The following is an 18661-nucleotide window of genomic DNA, read 5'->3' as shown; positions in this document are numbered from 1 at the left end:
GTTCTGGGCCGGGCACAGTGGCTCATGCCTGTGTAATCCCAGCACTTTGGGAGGCCGAGGTGGGCGGATCACGAGGTCAGATCGAGACCATCCTGGCGAACACGGTGAAACCCCATCTCTACTAAAAATACAAAAAAATTAGCCAGGCGTGGTGGCGGGTGCCTGTAGTCCCAGCTTCTAGGGAGGCTGAGGCAGGAGAATGGCGTGAACCTGGGAGGTGGCGGAGCTTGCAGTGAGCGGAGATCGCGCCACTGTACTCCAGCCTGGGCGACAGAGCGAGACTCCGTCTCAAAAAAAAAAAAAAAAAAAAAAAGCAGGTTATGGTTCCTGGCTGGGCCTGAGATTTTGCATTCCTAACAAACTCCCAGGCAATGCCCATGCTTGTAGTCTGTGGACAGTACTTTGAATACCTGAAACCACCTCCCAGACATGTCCCACCTCCCTGGAGCTGGCCTCCTGGTTTCAGACATGTGGGCGATCGGCGTTGAGAACATACAGTGCACGGAAGGAATGCGCACAAATGCAGGGCTCCAGGGAAGAAAAGCCACAGCACAGGACCCAGTAGGAAAACTGCCACGAGGGGGGACCAAGCCGAGGAGAGCTTTGCTCCTGCTGCTTTCCTCAAGGAAGAGCCTGCTTCCTGCAGTAAGTGAAGTCTAGGGTGCAAGGACACCTAATGATGTGCCTCAGACCCAGAGGATCCATTAAGAATCTGATGCTCCTAGAAAACTGGCTCCATCGTCAGTGTCTCAGGAACCGCTGGGTTGTGACTTTTTTTCTTTGGTGCTAGGATGACGATGGTGATGATAATAATGGTGATGATGACAAAGATGACTATGAAGAAGTAGGAAGAGATTTGGAAGAGGGAGAAGAGGAAGGGGAGGAGGAAGAACAAGGTCATCAGGGTTTGTTGAACACTTACTACATGCCTGATCTCAGTTAACCCTTAAACTCACCTGGTGAGGGTTGTACTACATTTATTCCCATTTTACAGATGAGGAAACCAAGCCTCAAGGAAGCTGAGTCTCCTGTCCAAGCCCATGCAGTTGGCAAGTCGCAGATCTGGAGCAGAGTACAAAACTCCCTTATCTGTGTCTCCAAGAGACACCGTGACCTATTATGGCTTCCCTCTGCTGGTTCAGGCGTAGTCTCAGAATTTTTCCTGCCCCATTGCCCTTGCCACCCCATTAACCCCGCTTGCTGCAGGTAGCCGGTGCTATCTCCTGCCAGCCTGGAGCCAGGCTAAGAGGAAGAGAAAGGAGGAAATGCCTGCAGAAACATCCTATGGAAAGAACACTTTGGGTTCAGAAAAAAGAAAAGCCTGTGTCTCACTTGCGGCCCCACCCTTCGCTAGGTACAGCCAGTTCTGCTCCGAGGCTTGTCTTGAAAACCCAAATTTGTTCTAGTGTGATTGACGTGTTAGTGGATAATTTGAGTGTGATGTGAATTTGGTTTTTACCTATATGTGATTTTGTCCTCAGGAAATGCTAGGCCGTTGCAGAAAACTACATCCTGCTTGGTCAAGCCCTGCAGGACACACACACACAAGCATGTGCACACACACGTGGCCCTCTAAATGCCACCTCAGCTGTGGGTTAGGAGCCACACCTATCCGCACCTGGTGTTACAACCGTCTGCTCCATTTCGGGTAACCTCCCTTCCTCCACCACACAATCACTTAGAAACTGTAGCTCTTCTTGGGCCCAGGTGCACAGGGGAATTCAGATCTTTCCCAAGGTAAGTGCCATGTTTACTTTAGTGTTCATGCATTTCCCACACATTTAATGTGTGTAAAATGGTGCTATCATTTTATTCGGCTTCTATCTTTGTTTTTAATGTTACCAGTAATGTTTTGAGTGTTGTGCTCCTGACCCCATTTTTGCCATAAGCCCTGCATGGTATGGAGATTTTTAGGAACCATATGTTACCTGACAGATCTGACCATATATGAGTTGGGCTCGTCACCTGGCCTTCTGGGAGTCTCAGGTTCCCTATTTGTAAAATGGACATAGTAAACCCATCTCCATCTCACAGAGGATAGTAAAAAGAGGCCTGGCCTTGGAGTCTGGGGGCTGGGCCCAGTCAGGCTCTAAGACCCACTGGGCCACCTTGGGGACTTGGGTTCCTGAGATCCAATCTCTGAGCATCAGTTTCACTGTCTGTTGCAGGAGCACCACTTCCCCCACGTTGTCCACCTCGTCCACCTCACAGAACAGCCGGGTGGCTTAGAGGTGAGCTCTCAAATGTCAACAGGCTTTGCAAATTCCAGTGGTCAGCATGATGTGAGTAGTTCAGTCTTTCCACAGGGATCTCGGAGTCCCAGGGTCACAGCAGACCAGAACTTGACCTGGAGGCTGCTGTCCCCCAAACTGTTGTATGGACCCTGCAATAGCTGGGGAGTCCTCATCCCAACAGCCCTGCAGTCTCCCACCAAGGGCGTCTGCTGACCCTCCTGGTGGCCCTGTGAGGAAGCCAGGAGTCACTAATGCTGCTCTATCGAAGGGGACAGATGGATCACAGCTGATAAGTGACTTGCCCAGAGTTTTGCAGCTTGGAACTCACAGGACAGAAGCCGGTAATCAGCTGGGGAAGCACCCAGCTCTCTGCTCCTCGTAAGCCAAGCTCTGCAGCAAGGTCTGGCTTCCCTCGGGACGCCCCATCAGCGTAACGTGAACTCATTTTGAATGTAAAGACAATGTCAAAGCCCTACAACTACTTATAACAGAGCACGTGTTTACTAGCTCACTCTCCAGGGGGGAATATTGCTATTGTGAATATACAACTACTCATAACCACCCTCTTAAAAGTCTCCTCTACTCCAAAATATTTACTAATGTGTTGAAGTATTTCTTTTCTTGTAGTGAAAGGAAATCAAGATAATTCTAAAATTGTAGAAGAAAACAAACAAACAAAAAAACTATAAAGGAGAAAGCAGAAGTTTCACATATTCTGACCATTATTAATCTCAAAATATTTTCTTCCAGGTCCTTGTCTATGACAGCCTGTGCTGAGTGCCACTGCGCTGTGTGTATGCAGTCTGCACTCAATGTCAGGCACAAACACGCCGTTTCCGTTTTATTAAAAAAATACTCTGCATACATCAAAGTATGCTTGCATTAAAAGTATGCAAACATCAGTTTTAATAACTGTATAAATAGTCCATCATAAGGACATTCCATAATTTATTTAATCACTTTGGTAGTGTTGGACATTTAATTTTTTAAAAAGTCAAATAATGCCATGATTAATGCCTGTTTATATGAACCTGTTTTCATTTCCTGATTATTGTCTTGGGCCAGATTCCCAAAAGTGGAATTACTGATTAAAGTGGATGAGTGTTTTTAACACATTTCTTCACACACACACACACACACACACACACACACACACCCCCCCACACCCATCAACAAATAGTTTTTCCTGAAGGAGCTTCCAGCAGTGTATAAGAAAACCTATTTCACCACACCATCCCCAGCAATGAGAATTACTATTTTCAAAAATCTTTGTTACATTAACTTTTTGGATGACATCTCATTTTCTCGATTGCGTTTGATTAACTCAAAATGTATTTCTACAGGGCAGGGAACATCACACACTGGGGCCTGTCGTGCGGGGGCGGGGGGAGGGGGGAGGGATAGCATTAGGAGAAATAGCTAATGTAAATGACAAGTTAATGGGTGCAGCAAACCAACATGGCACATGTATACCTATGTAACAAACCTGCACGTTGTGCACATGTACCCTAGAACTTAAAGTAGAATAAATAAATAAATAAATAAATAAAATAATAAATAAAGAAAGAAATGTATTTCTAAACAGGTTTTTCCCTAACAATATGTTAAAGCCTCAAAGTGAATATCAGAACTGGATTTTAAGGCTTGTCCCTTGTGAGTGAGGACATAAGCTCTGCTGAGCCACTGAGCAGTCCAGCAGCCTTGGCAGTTAGGTCAGCTGGTCACTGGCCCCCGGGGAAGGGAGATTCCCTTCCCGCTTTGCAGCAATCTGAGTTCTAAGACTGCACTGGCATTGGAGGAGCTGTTCAAGAAACACCAATCTGGGTTTTTAGGCCAGATGATTTGAGGCTGCTGTGACCTGGATGGTCCCAGCTGCTGGTTCTGGAGTGCACTTTGCCAGAGGAGTAGTTCAGGTTTCACAGGGTGTGACGGGTCCATTGTGTGGGCCAAGAAACATCTGCGGCCACATAAAGGATTGAAAATATTATAAGAACAGGTCATAGTCCTAGCATGTCTTTTCAAGGGTTACACTAAATGACAGAGTTAGGGCTGAAAAATGAGGGTCGACTGGCTGAGTCTCCTGGCCCTGGATAACTTTTTTCCTTTTTAGTGATGGGACCTCGCTTTGTTGCCCAGGCTGGAGTGCAGTGGCCATTCACAGGTGCAGTCATAGCATGCTACAGTTCCAAACTCCTGGGCTCAAGCGATCCCCCGCCATGGCCTCTTGAGTAGTTGGGACTACAGGCACATGCTGCAGTGCTCAGGTGGCTTTTGTGACCCCATTCGACACTAGCGTGGCTTTTGCTCGTCAGTCAGCTGACGCTCCAGGCGTGCTTTTTCTTCCCAGGACTGCACCCATCTCCTGCCTCAACTCAGGAGCAGTCTTGGCATTTATCAATCAGCAGACAGCCGAGCCAGCACCTGGAAGATATCTCCCCAATGCTGTAAGTTTGAGGTATTCCCTTTTAAAACGGTTAGATTCCGGGCAAGGGGGATAAAAGATATCAAACAATTAAAGCAGTTGCCTCTTGGGGACAAGTTTGGGGTTTGTAAAATGGTAAGTGTGTGCCACCGGGAGGCAACGGAGCTATCGAAAAGACTGTGGCATTTGGAGTGAGGAGACCTGGGTTCAAGCCCAGCCAGGTAATCTCAAGTAAGTCACAAGGGCACTGACCTTCAGTGTCCTCACCAGTGGGTGATGATTAAAATGCAGCAGTGTGGTACAAGCCACCTGTGCTCAGCAAAGCAGCATCCGGACATGAGGAATCCCAGGACCATTGCCATGGTGATTACCACACTGATAGTGGGGTACTGTGGTCCACCTTCCTTCCTTTGTTGTTTGTTTTTTTTCAATTGAGACAGAGTCTCACTCTGTCAGGCTGGAGTGCAGTAGTGCAATCTTGGCTCACTGCAAACTTCGCCTTCTGGGGTCAAGGGATTCTCCTGCCTCAGCCTCTCTAGTAGCTGGGATTAAAGGCACCCGCCACCACACCTGACAAATTTTTGTATTTTTAGTAGAGACATCTTTCTCCATGTTGGCCAGGCTGGTCTCCAACTCCTGGCCTCAAGTGATCCGTCCACCTCGGCCTCCCAAAGTGCTGGGATTACAGGCATGAGCCACCATGCCTGGCCAGCCTTACTTCCTTTGGTTTTGGTACAACCAACCTTGTTTGTAAAGTTGTATAATGTATATAAAAATAGGTATATTTTGTACATGTGCACACACTATATGCATATATTGATATCATATATTGATATATGTAAACATACATGTGTGTATCTCTGTATATAAGATATATTAATATATATGTGCATATATATTGATAATGAAATACATATATGTCAAAAAATACATTTGTTTCCCATGTTTTGTTTCTAGTTCTAATTGTAAGTCACAGGCAGATCTCTTTCTATAATGAAAAAACACTTCATTTTTTTTTTTTGTAAAACTGTTATTTAATTCTCTGTGACTTCCCCCATCAAAATACTATTTGAAGAAAAACCTAAACGTGAACTAAAAAATCTGATAGAGTTATCATTCCTTTCACAAGTCTGGTTGGGCTGGAATAATTTCAGTGGACAATGAGAGCAAAATAGATGCTAAGATTAAACTCACCCTGAAGTGAGCACCCCCATGATGGATGAGGAACGGCTGCTGGTGACAGACTTAGCATCGAATCCATAGCTTCATGCCCGGTGAGTGGCTGTGGGCTTCTCCTCTGCATCTACTGTGGCCTCACCAGCTTACTTGGGATTTTCCGGTGATGATAGCATTACCCTCTCCAGGCAGATGGCCATGTTCACGTTCGTTTAGCCACTGCAATCTGTCCAGCATGGGGCGAGCTTGCCTCCTTCCCAGGCTGATCAGCTTGGCCCGCTGGACTGAGCCAGAGGAGGTGATCCAGGGCGGTGGCTGGCCAGGTTGGGCGGGAGACTAGCCCCTCAAAGGCAGGGCAGAGAGAGCACTAATGCAGGATGGCTCAGCAGGAACCCCGGGAAGGACCTGTTTCTCCAAACACAGTGCCTACAAGAGACTTTTAGGGGCCAAGGAAAAGGTTTCAACTTCTTTGAAAATCCGAAGAATAGTGGCTTGGAAGTGAAACAGAGCAGGGTGTCTGGGTGGTGGAGTGTGGGAGGGGTCGGTGAGGGCAGAGGAGGAGGGTCCCCCGGGCCGTGCTGGAGAGCGGTAGGTCTGTCCAGGGAGAACAGGACACTGGGGATGTACAAAATCACACCAGGTGGGGAACAGGAGAGAAGAGATGGTGACAAGTTGGGAGGGGTTGTACCAGAAGCCCTGGGAGACCAAGAGCACTGTCCAGGGAGAGATGCTGGGGGCTCCTGGGCTGTGCATGGAGAAGGGGACTGATTCAGAGACATGAACACGAACACCTGGACATGCTCCCATCTCTACCCGCGCCCCTACCTCCCTCAGCCACTGCCCTGACTCTCTCACCTTTGCATGGCCAACTTGCTCCTGCCTACCTCTCCTTGTGCCCGTCACTGCCCCTCCCATCTGGCTTCCTGCCCTCTGCAAAAAAGCACCCGGTGAGAGGCCCCATGACCTCCATATGCCCAAGTCCAGAGCACTCTGCCTTCTGTTGTCATTTTACCTGGTTTTTGGCAGCTTGACACAGTAACCAAACAACCTTTCCTTCTGGCTTCTGCAAAACCAGACTCCTGCTTTCCCCTGCAGTCCGGGGACTTCAGCTGCCAGACTCTCCAGCAGCTTCTTCCCAGGTTCCTTCTCTTCTCTACCTGCTTTCCAGGTGAGCTCACCAGAGCCTGTGGCCCCAGTCACCACTGAGGCTACTGCCAGGTGTAGCAAAGAAAAACACAGGACACCCAGTTAGGCTTGACTTGCAGATGGACAGCAGGTCATTTTTGAGTATATCCCAAATGTTTCACAAGCCACAGCATGGGGTCCCCTGTTTGATGTGACTCCCCTAATTACCACCTCTGCACCGATACCTCCCAAACCAATTCCTTCAACCCAAACACAACCAAATCTTTCTGACTGCAGACCTGCCTGCCCACCTCCTGCTCATCATTTTACTAGAATGCTGCAAATGAACGGGGCTTCAATAGGCCAAAATCCAGACCCCCTCTCTACCCCACTCCAAGCTCATCATGGCCACAGTGAATTGTACCATCAGAAAATTAGAAGTGATACTCTTGAATCCATGTGTCCTGGCCTTTATCTTGTTGATTTCACTGCCTAATGGTCTCTAATTCATTCACTGTTTTCCTACCAGTCTTCTCCAAATTGTTTGCACCTCTTGCCTAGATACTCATGACTCTCTTAACTGCTTTCACCCTCTTCTTTCTGATCCTCCCTCCCCTCACTACAAATTCTCCTCCCAAGCGATCTTGTCACACAAACACATTGGATGTGTCATTGAGTGGCTCCTCAATGCTGCTGGATAAAGCCCAGTGTCCGGAGCATGACCCTTGAACCTCTGATGTAGTCCGGCCCCTGCCTCCTTCCCCAATCCCTCGTCCTTGGAGGGTGGGACCAGGGTAGGGAGAGAGAGCATTGACCACAAGTGCACAAATGGAAAAAGGGGTGGAAATTACTCAGAATCAAGATCAATAATGCAATGCTTAACAAATAAAAATTAATGCAAAAAATGTGATATAAAAGTTTTAGGTCATGATGGGCTTCGACCTGCACCTGCATGACCTGCCTCACTCACCTTACCGTGACCTTGGTGTTGTGAGACCCTGTCCTGATTTTAAAATTTGATATTTTATTTATCATGAATGTTTCACATTAATTTTGATTGTTTTCTAAGTGTTGCATTAAAATCATTAAAATATTCTTTATCTTGATCACTGAGTTTTTTTGTGTGCCCTTAAATTTTGGGGTGCAAGGTGAGTGCCTCTCTCCACTCCTGTCCTGGACCTGTGACCTTGCTTTCCAAGCTTCTCCCAGATTCTCTCTCACACAGGGTCCTGTTCTACTGCTGAGCACTCGTTCAGTGACCTGCCCCAGCAGGCACCATCCACTCATGGTGCAGATCTCACTGTCACCCTGACCCTGCACCCGAGCTCTTGTCCCTCATTACCGCTGGCTCCGTGTGAGACTCACTGGTTCGTGTCTGTCTCCACCACTGGATGCTTTGAGGAGCAGTTGGGGACTGGAGAATCTCAGTGCCCCGACAGTGCCAGACACATGGAAGGATGGATGAAGAATGAATGAATGAACAGGCAGCATTGCTAGAACTCAAGGTTTTATCAATGAACCCTCACGGTGTTGTCATGTTCAGATAATTAAACTCAGTGGAATTCAGAATTTGAGAATCTAAGCACTGTTGAGTTGTCCTTAAGGCATATCTTGCCTGGTCTAATACATGGAGCTTATCGTGGTTTATCTGCAATTCAAAAATCTTCTTCTTACAGGCTTTTAGTCACCACTGGGTCTTGAAGGAGGAGTGAAATGGAAACTATCCGAACAGGACTGTAACAGCTCTCTTCCTCCAGGCACTCGCCTGTGATTTGCCACTTGATCTCACAGCTGCACGTCTGCCCCAGCACAGAGCCCAGCACTCGGAGGCTGCTCAGTCATATTCCGTAGACCAATGCCTGTGCAGCTAGCTTTGCTTTTAACTGCAGCATGGAATTTTATCCAGGACAAAGGCCACTTCAGTGCATTGTTCTTCTCTGCTCTGATGTTTAGGAATCTTAAGATGATGACAGTGCATGTCTCCTGCAGATTCAATAAGCACATATTCTGTCTTCTAATCTTTTTATCAACAGTTTAATTGGAACTTCTTTCAAATTTCTACCCAGATCCCACTAAAGGTGAAAACAAGGGCTTATATTCCTAGGACCCGGGGCATGTTTTATCTTAAAAACTCTTCGGTTTTGCATTCTTCTCTGACCTTTTCTGTATCTTTTTAACAGAAAAATTAGTTCCCGTGCCAAGTCTTTGGACAAAATCTACACTCCAGGAAGACAAGCTCTGTTTTCCTGGTATTTTCCTGCTGCCTGAGACCTGCAGGGCCAGGACGATGGTGAGCCAAGTGCCATGCTCATGGCTCAGAATCAAGGAGGCCTCACTTGTAGAGACCGGCCCCGCGCTTGCGTGAGCCTGGAGGTGACATTGCTGAGTGTTTTGCATCCTTGTGCCTCGCCTGCCTCATCCTATTCTCAGCCCTGCTTGCACCCTGCTGTGAATCCCATTGTCAGAGATGGGAGCAGACCCTCAAGCTCAAAAGTGGTGCCAGAGAGTTCTGTCTCCCTGACTGCCCCGTTGGCTGCCCCAGATGTCAATCTCACGTGCATCAAAACAGAGGCGATTCTGACAAAACACCTCCTTAAAGATCTGACATGTGACTGTTGTGTAGACAATGAAGTCATTCACAGTGTTATCATCCATCCGTTTATTTATTTATTTATTTATTTATTTATTTATTTATTTATTTATATATGTTGTGAGACAGAATCTCGCTCTGTCGCCCAGGCTGCAGTGCAGTGGCGCGATCTGGGCTCACTGCAACCTCCGCCTCCTGGACTCAAGTGATTCTCCTGCTTCAGCCTACCGAGTAGCTGAGATTACAGGTGCATGCCAGTGTACCCGGCTAATGTTTGTAGTTTTAGTAGAGACAGGGTTTCGCTATGTTGGCCAGACTGGTCTCAAACTCCTGACCTCAGGTGATCCACCTGTCTCAGCCTCTCAAAATGCCGGAATTCCAGGCGTGAGCCACCATGCCCGGCCCCATTCACTCATTTATTTGTTTTTAAAAAGTCGTTACTAAAATGTAGCCTATCCCCAACATCTGCATGCCAGGTTCCACGCTGGACACTGAGACCACAGTGGGGACCAGACACACTGGGTACCGCGCTGGACACTGAGACCACAGTGGGGACCAGACAGACCAGGGTCCTGGCCGGGGCCTGCATTGCGGTGACTTTGCTGTATTTGCATGAGCACAACCAGCCTGGAAAAAAGGAGTCTGTGTCTCAGTGAAGCTGGGCTTGTTCCTGGGTTATGCCCAGGCATCCCGCTTCTGCATTTGCAAAGCTAACTGGTCCTTGAGAGGTGCTTGCTCCAAGAGTCAAACAGACTCGGGAAGTGCAGGATTTGGGGCCCTGGAATAGGCTTGGGATGCACATTTGCAGCTTAGAGTCAGGGGAGTCCTGTGGGTCAACCCTGTCCAGCCTTTCCACATTTGGCCCCCTTTCCTGCAACATCTGTGAACATCTGGCCAAACAGGTTCTGCCAAGCCCACTTTCTCACATGCTGATCTCAAACGTTTGTCTGTAATTTGTTGGGCTCAACATCTTCATCATGGTGTATATTTGACGGGTTGGAGGGCTTACCTCTTTTCTCCTTTAGAAAGCTTGTGGAGCCAGGTGGACACGGTTTAACCGTGCTGGGGGAGATGTGTGCTTGTGGGCAGAGGTTGCTGGGTGCAGGGCCTGCCCAGGGCTGCCTGCCATTGCTGGGAGCTTAGGGATGATTTAGAGATAAGGAGGATTTTGCTACTTCAGAGAGCTTTGGCATAGTCCCTGAAATGGCAATAATCAGTCAGAAACATTAAAAATGAAAAAAAGAAAAAAAGCAGGAGGGAAATCACAGGAAAGAAAAAATGATGCCACGTTGCCAAGCAAGACGTTTTAGAAATAAAATAGAAACAGCACCAGAGACTCACCTGGTAGGTTTTCAAGTTTTAGAAAATGCTCATTTCTGGGGCCAGGTGCCATGGCTCACCCCTGTAATCCCAGTACTTCGGGAGGCCGAGGCGGGCAGATCACGAGGTCAGGAGTTCGAGACCAGCCTCCCAATATGGTGAAATCCTGTCTCTACTAAAAATAAAAAAATTAGCTGGGCATGGTGGCATACTCGTGTATTCCCAGTCGCTTGGGAGGCTGAGGCAGGAGAATCGCTTGAACCCAGCAGGTGGAAGTTGCTGTGAGCTGAGATAGAGCCACTATACTCCTGGCAGGACAAGAGCGAAATTCCATCTCAGAAAAAAAAAGAAAAAAGAAAAAAATGCTCATTTCTTTTTAGGGACATGGATGAAGCTGGAAGTCATCATTCTTAACAAACTAACACAGGAACAGAAAACCAACCGCATGTTCTCGCTCATAAGAAGGAGGTGAACAATGAGAACACAGGGAGGGGAACATCACACACTGGGGCCTGTCGGGGAGTGGGGGCAAGGGGAGGGACAGCATTAGGACAAATGCCAAATGCATGCGGGGCTTAAAACCTAGATGACAGGTTGATAGGTGCAGCAAACCACCATGGCACATGTATACCCGTATAACAAACCTGCGTGTCCTGCACATGTATCTCAGAACTTAAAGTAAAATAAAAAAATTTAAAAAGACAATGCTCATTTCTGGCGACATGTCAGAATCACACGAGGCCTCTCCAACAAAGCAGGCCACCGACACCTTCAGTGGCACTAGGGAAGGCCTGGGCGTGTACCATTTGAAAGCACGCCCGCCTCCAAACCAGGTGACTCCGGCAGGCAGCCAAAGCTGAGAAGCCCTTGCTTTCAGGCTCGTGTTGGAGCAGGAAAGTGTCCTCAGTCAACACTCTCTCATCCTTTCCCATACTCCTTTGTTCTGCTGAATTTTTTTTGGCATCTTATTAAAAGATTCCCCAATGATGAAACAACTATCCTCTCATCTTTGCTCTTCCCGTATTTCATATTATATTTCTATTTCTCTTCCCATTTGGATCTGCTTTGTGAAGGTTTTTGTTTTGTTGTTTTTCTTTCCTAATTTCTCCCCAACTTCAACTCCCCCAACCCCCCACCCCACTTGTGTGGTGCAGCTCAGCTCATACAAACAGCTCCGAGACCCACAGCGGCATGGATATTTTTGACTGTGCAGCTGCAGTCTCTCTGGGAACTCAGCTACAGAAATCCCATGAAGATAGCAGGATCCGAAAGAGATAACAGCGCCTGCATTTCTGCTGCCTACTGCAAGGACTTTGCAGGTCCTGGAGGAACCTGGGCCAGCTCTGAGGCCGGGGAAGTGGGTGGATGGGACTGAGGCTTGCCCTCCTCCCTTTGCAGCTTTTCTGCTGCGTTCCTCTGCAGGTCGACAGCCAGAGGGGGTGTCTGAGGCCTCCTCAGGGTGCCACCTGCAACTAGGTCAGCAGTTCTCAACCAGGGACATTGGGCAATGACTGGAGATAGGTCTGGCTGTCAGGAAAGGGTGCGGGGTGCTCCTGGCATCTAGTGGGTAGAGGCCACGGATGCTGCTTAACATCCTACGATGCCCAGGACAGCCCCTGCCCACCCTTTAAAGAGAATGAACTTGCCCCAGTGTCAATAATGCCCAGGTGAGAACCCTTGAACCAGAACATAAAGTCCTTGAAGGCTGGCAAGGTTTCCCTCTTCCTTGGCAGCCGATAGTTTATTATTACTGAATTTGGGCTAGGATAGAGTTGCATCAACCCCAATCATTTTTGTACCACTATCACTTGTTTCATAAATTTCTTTAAATTAAATCACTGTGCTTTCTTAAGTCCAATAAATGTATTTAACATGAAAATTTTAAATAATTACAGTATTTGGGCAACCAGTATCACATGCCACAAATAGACAATACCCCTAAAAATAAGTGAAATGAAGACACAGCCGAGTTATGCGTGTGGCTGGCTGGAGACGGTTGCCTGTGAAGGTTCTGAATATGAGATTCCCTTTTTCCTGTTTGTTGCCATTCAAATGTCAGAAAAGGGTTAAAATATGCTCGCACTCCGTGGAGACTTTCTCCTTGCAGTCGTGGAAGGGCCCGGGAGAGGGAATGAACTTCGACCTAAGTCTTCTCTGAGGTACGTTCCTCGAACTAGGGGTCACTGGAGCCTGCCTGTCCTAGGCCAACCCAGGAGCTGGGCTCCCTGACCCAGGGGCAGCCTGGGGTGGTCACCGTGCTGTGGATTCTAGAGGGGAGCGGCTTGAATTCCAGGCTCCGTGCTGCCCGTCACCAACTCTGCAATCTCAAGTGTCATTTAAATTTCTCGGCCTCAGTTTCTTTCTTCACCTGTAAAGTGGGGTGTTGCTGTGCCCACTCCTAGTGTGGTGATGAGGATGGCAGGAGAGAACGAACACACGCTCCACGCTCGGCACAGTACTGCACCCACTTCCTGCTCAGTAATCCCAAGTCTTCACGTAACGCATTGTCAGGAAACATGAAGACATTTTCCACTAATGATAGTAGTGATGGTGGTAGTGGTGGTAGTGATGGTGATGATGGTGGTAGTGATGGTGGTAGTGGTGGTAGTGATGGTGATGATGGTGGTAGTGATGGTGGTAGTGGTGATAGTGGTGGTGTTGGTGGTGATAGTAATTATGGTGATGATGGTGGTAGTGGTGCTGGTGGTGGTGATATGATGATGTGATGATGGTGATTATAGTAGTGATGGTGGTAGTGGTGGTAGTGATGGTGATGATGGTGGTAGTGATGGTGGTGATGATGATGGTGGTGGTGATGATGGTGGTGATGGTGGTGATGATAGTAATGATAGTGGTGATGGTGATGATAATGGTAGTTGTCATGATTATAGTGGTGATGGTTGGTGGTGATGGTCTTGGTGATGGTGATAACAGAGTGTGTCTAATGTAAATATAACGTGGTTAGAAAAAGTCTCAAAGAGAAGGCAAAATGTTTGTACAGATCTAAAGAAAACAAGGGAGTAATGTGCTGGTCTAGCAGGAGCCTGTTTCATGTGGAGGAACAGCAAGTGTGCAGGTCAGGAGGGGAGAGTGGACCCAGCACCTGAGGACTGGCAAGGAGGCTGGTGGGCTGGGACAGAACTCTCTGGGAGAGTGCAGGCAGAGTACGGGAAGAGGCAGGGGGCAGGTGTCATGAGACCGAGGCCATAACCAGAACTTCAGCTTTTATACTGCATAAGATGCGGATGCACGGGAGCATCATGGGCTGAGAGGTGACACCTGGGACTTAACTTCCATCTCCATGGGGCCCCTCTGGCTGTGGAGATGGCAGACTCGGGGGTGAGGGACTCACATGGGCACCTAGGAAGAGACATCTGCAAGAATCAGGATGGGTTCTCCTACAAGAAGGGCTCATATCCAGAATCTATGCTGGAGGACAAATTGACAAATTTACAGCCAAATAAGCGTGGGGAGGGAGGGTGAGGGAGACCCTGCTCTGAGTCAGGGTTTGTTTTCTGCCCTGGCCACCACGTTCCCTCTGCCATCGTGGGTGGGAGGCTGACAGAGTGGATGGGAAGGCAGAAGCTGGTTGGATGCGCTGCAGAATAGCCTTGAAGGGTTTAAGCTGGCAGAGGACAGGTCCCTGGCCTTGGGCAGGACAAGCTGTGGCTTTGGCGAGGCCAGTGGGCCTGGCAGGAGCCAGCACCCCATGGCCTGACCCTGGCCGGCTGAGGAGGGTAAACAGATTCAAAGGCTTCCCAGGCAGAGGAGGCAGGGCAGGACCCAGACAAGGGCTCTGGCTGTCTCCATGTCCCCTCTCCTGCGGATGTTTGGCTTCTCTGGGAGGGCAGGAAAGAAGAGGCAGGCACCTGTATTATTTCAGCTGAAGGCGCGAGGAATAGTGCAGCGGAAAAACCCAAAAGGAGTGTGGGGACAGCGTTCCCAGAGCTGGGCGTCTAAACGGGGGAGTGGCCTGGCAGGATGGATGCCCATGACCTGCGTGGACTGGATGTCGCTGCTGGGGTGGGGGAGCTGGGGGCAGTGTCTGGCTGCCCAAGGGGCCAGCAGAGGCTTTGTACAGCGAGAGACCCTTGAAGTAAGGTGGCGTCTCCAAGAGCCAGGGTCCTGGGAAGCACATGTTTGGGGAAGCCCTAAAATGGAATGGTGAAAAAAAGAGAGGAGGACATAAAACGACAGAAAGGGAAGGGGTCGGGCGGAGGTAGAGCTAAGCATTTGATCATGGACACTTCTCCATAATGACTCAGCCCACAGAGCCCCTGTGCCCCGACTTGGGGTGGACATTGCCAGCAGCATGGGTCCCCACCACACCGCGGCCCATGTGCTCTTCCCACATCCTGGAATTTTTCTCTCTCCTCCTCCTCACCTCAGAAATCCTACCCAGACCTGATGGCGGGCCAACGACTGCCTCTCTGAGAAGGCCACACGTCTCCCCAGGGCCTGCACTGTGTCTTGGTCTGTCTTCTGCCAGAGCAGTTGTTTCTCCATCAGGGACCGTTCTGCCCCTCCCACACGGGACATTTTACAATGTCTGGAGACATTTTTGATTGTCAAAATGGGGGAGGTAGGGTGTGCTCCTGGCATATCTCGGGCAGAGGCTAAGGATGCTGCTAAATATCCCAGGATGCACAGTGCAGCACCTTAGAGAATCACCAGCCCCAGATGTCGGAAGTGTGGTGAGAGGAAAGCCCTGGAGGGTGTTGGGGGTGTTTTGGGTGAGGGCATGTTCACATCACTGTCTGCTCTATGTTGGGTGTTTATTTTAAGCCAAATGCTGTCCTGAACTTCTCACACGCACTGTTCCCTCTAACTCTCACAGTCCCCTGTACGGAGGCCCTGTAGACAGCAGTGATAGGTGAGGGAGTGGCATCCTCCAGTACTTGGCATGCAATAGATGCTCAATAAAACAGATCTCTGGCCTTGTGGGGTGCAATCGCCTAGAGAAGAGAGACAGAGGGAGGTGGAAATTTCTCCTGGATGAGAAATGGTTGCAGCTGACATTGAAAAAGAACACGTCCATCCCAGCACAGCTCTGGGCAGATGCCATCCAGACACAGCCAGGTCCAGTGGGTGCTTCTCTGGGCTGGGCTTATCCAGCTCACAGCTGTCCTAAGTGCAGGACCACTCCTGCCTTTGTTTTTTTCAGCTGTGTTACCTGTAGCGGGTATGGAAGTACATCCCCAGATCCCACCCCCATGAAGAACTGACTGCTCCAGCTGCTGGGATGTCTATCAGCAGCCAGCTGCAGAAGTCAGAACCTGTGAGGACTGCCTCAGTGGCAAGGGGCTGCCATCCCCTAGGCCATGTTTCTCCTGGGGTGACCACATCAGACTCTATCTTAGCAGACTGGAGAGAGAACCTCTTGATGGTCTTGAAGAAGCAAGTTGCCACATGTGAACTGCCTATAAAGCCAGTTATGTGGAAGGGAACTTCTGATTCCTCTAAAACCTCCAACTGACAACCAGTAAGGAGTTGGGAAAAGAAATGGGTGCTGCCCACAGCAGGAAAGAGCTTGGAAGCAGATTCTTCCACAGTCAAGTCTCTGGATGAGAATGCAGCCCAGTCAACACCTTGATTGCAGCCTGTGAGACCCTGTGTAAAGGATCCATCTAAGTCATGCCTAGACACCTGACCCATGGAAACTGTGAGATAACAAATGTGTGTTGTCTTAAGCCACTAAGTTTGTGGTAATTTGTTATGCAATAATAGAACACTAATTATTGCTAGTGATAAAGAAAGTAAATGCTGCATGTACACCAGCAGACATTCAATAGATGATGTTTGTTATTATGTTCATCTATCTATCCGTCCATCCATCCGTCCGTCCATCTTCCTTCTTTCCTTCCTTCCTTCCTTCCTTCCTTCCTTCCTTCCTTCCTTCCTTCCTTCCTTCCTTCCTTCCTTCCTTCCTTCTTTCTATCTATACAGCCAGCCATCCTGTAGAGTGAGGGCTATCACAAGGAAATTCTGTACCTTGCAAAAGTGCTGGTGCTTTGACCAGCTGAGTCTGGGATCCCAGGGTGTATGGGAGTCTTCTCGGGATGTCCTTTATCTGCACTTTTTAACACACAGTAAACACTGACCATCTTTGAGAAGGCACCGAAATTTTTTTCAAATTTTTGGAGCCAACCTTAGGACCAAGAGGCACTAAAGATCTTGCCATCTAAGTCTGATCTAAGGAAAATTAAACTTGTGGGGTGTGTGTGTGTGTGTGTGTGTGTGTGTGTGTGTGTTTACCCATGAGGTTTGTCAAAGGCAGGGTGGGCAAGACACCCAGTCTATCCTCTCTCCCACCCGTTTGGCCCAAGCCCTGAATGGCTTCAGGTTGTGAGTGATGAGTGCACAAGGGAGCAGGGGAGCTTCTGCGTGGATCCAGCTCTCCATCTGGTCGTCAGTGGGGAGACCAGACACAGATGTCAAATATCTACAGCAAATGTGAGACTATTTGGGTACAATTTAGCAGAAACGAGTCATCCTGCAGACATAAACATTTTAATCGGAGTGACAATTTATTCAAACAATTTGACAATGCTTACACATGCTGAACAGATGGGCTAGGGTGGGGGGCCCAGCAAGAGAGCTGGTGGGGGAGGGAAGCCCCCGGCAGAGACTGGCAGGACTGCTGGGAGGGGCAGAGTGGAAGATGAGGGCTCCCTGCCCTTCCCATCCCCAGACAGGCTCCTGGAATGACCCCAGATCGCACCCCAGGAATCCTGCCTGTGCTTTCTGACACCTTTGTTGATGTCTTGAACTGCCGGGGACTTGAGGTAAATGCTGCAAAAAGGAAGGCCATTCATTCATTAATTCACTCATTTAAAAAGTATTTGCTGAGCGTCTGTGAAGGGCCAGGCCTTGTGCTGGATGCTATGTGCTGTACACATGTATGTGCATGCATGTGTACATGTGTGTAGCCTCATCCACTATTCATGCCTACTGATCTCTGAATTTGGAGTTTGTAGTTGTCTGAGGCTGGCCCAGAAGTAGCTCCTAATTTGAGGCTTTTGGTGCAAGCGGTTTGTTTGGCGATTGATCCCAGGAAGCTCCTGTTGGGGTGTGAGGAACGGAGAGGCAAGGAAAGGGAGGAAACAGACACAGGGCGGTAATGAGCTGGCTGTGGAGTTGCTACCCCATAGGCAATTTCACTGGGGACCCCAGGGAGGTGGTGTGGGGCATGCCTCAGACATACCTTCCCAACCCCCAGGTCCTACTAACTGAGGGCGTTGGCTCCTGGGCACTTCCTAATCCATCCCACCTGGGCTGAGGAGCGAAGGTACTTGCCGTGGCTCATGGTACTGCACTAGCTGGTGAGTATCCAGGGAACGTGAGCTCACAGGTGGTGCTTTTGCATCAATACTGCTCTGCTGAGTGATACATCAATTTTACTCTGGCCTGGCAGATGAAGGAAACTGAGGCCCACAGACTGAAATGACATGCCCAAGGTGTCCAGTTGGTTAGCAGTAAAGCCAGAGTAGATCTCATGTTTTCTGAGCTCCCATCCACTGCTCTCTCCTCAGTACTATATTGCGATTGTCAGTGCTTCTTTGGGACATTTAAAAGAAAATTAATTCACAGTAAAAAAATTATGTCAGTGGAACAGTCCCTGATATTCAGGCTCTTAGCTGTCCCTTTGATGAGCTTATTTGATTAGAAGTGTGTGAGCTCTTTGGCCCTGATTGAGAAATCATCGTCTGAGGCCCTGGGACAACTGTGGTTAGCCCCTTGGCCCTTGATGCACTTGGGGTTTCTTTCCCTACGGCAGCGGGCAGAGTTCGGAGC

The 18661-nt window shown here is 48.8% G+C and overlaps 1 long non-coding RNA gene across 1 annotated transcript; it reads left to right on the top strand.

The window, feature by feature from the left end:
* The first annotated feature begins 1676 nt into the window (after positions 1-1676).
* Positions 1677-14353, top strand: LOC135965675 (uncharacterized). Its single transcript, XR_010578745.1, has 3 exons — positions 1677-1737; positions 2169-4678; positions 9138-14353. It is a non-coding gene; the product is annotated as an uncharacterized lncRNA (long non-coding RNA).
* The last annotated feature ends 4308 nt before the right edge of the window (positions 14354-18661 follow it).

This window comes from Macaca fascicularis, chromosome 10 (assembly GCF_037993035.2).
Source record: "Macaca fascicularis isolate 582-1 chromosome 10, T2T-MFA8v1.1".
NCBI classification, from domain to species: Eukaryota; Metazoa; Chordata; class Mammalia; order Primates; family Cercopithecidae; genus Macaca; species Macaca fascicularis.
This window is presented reverse-complemented; position numbering and strand designations above follow the sequence as displayed.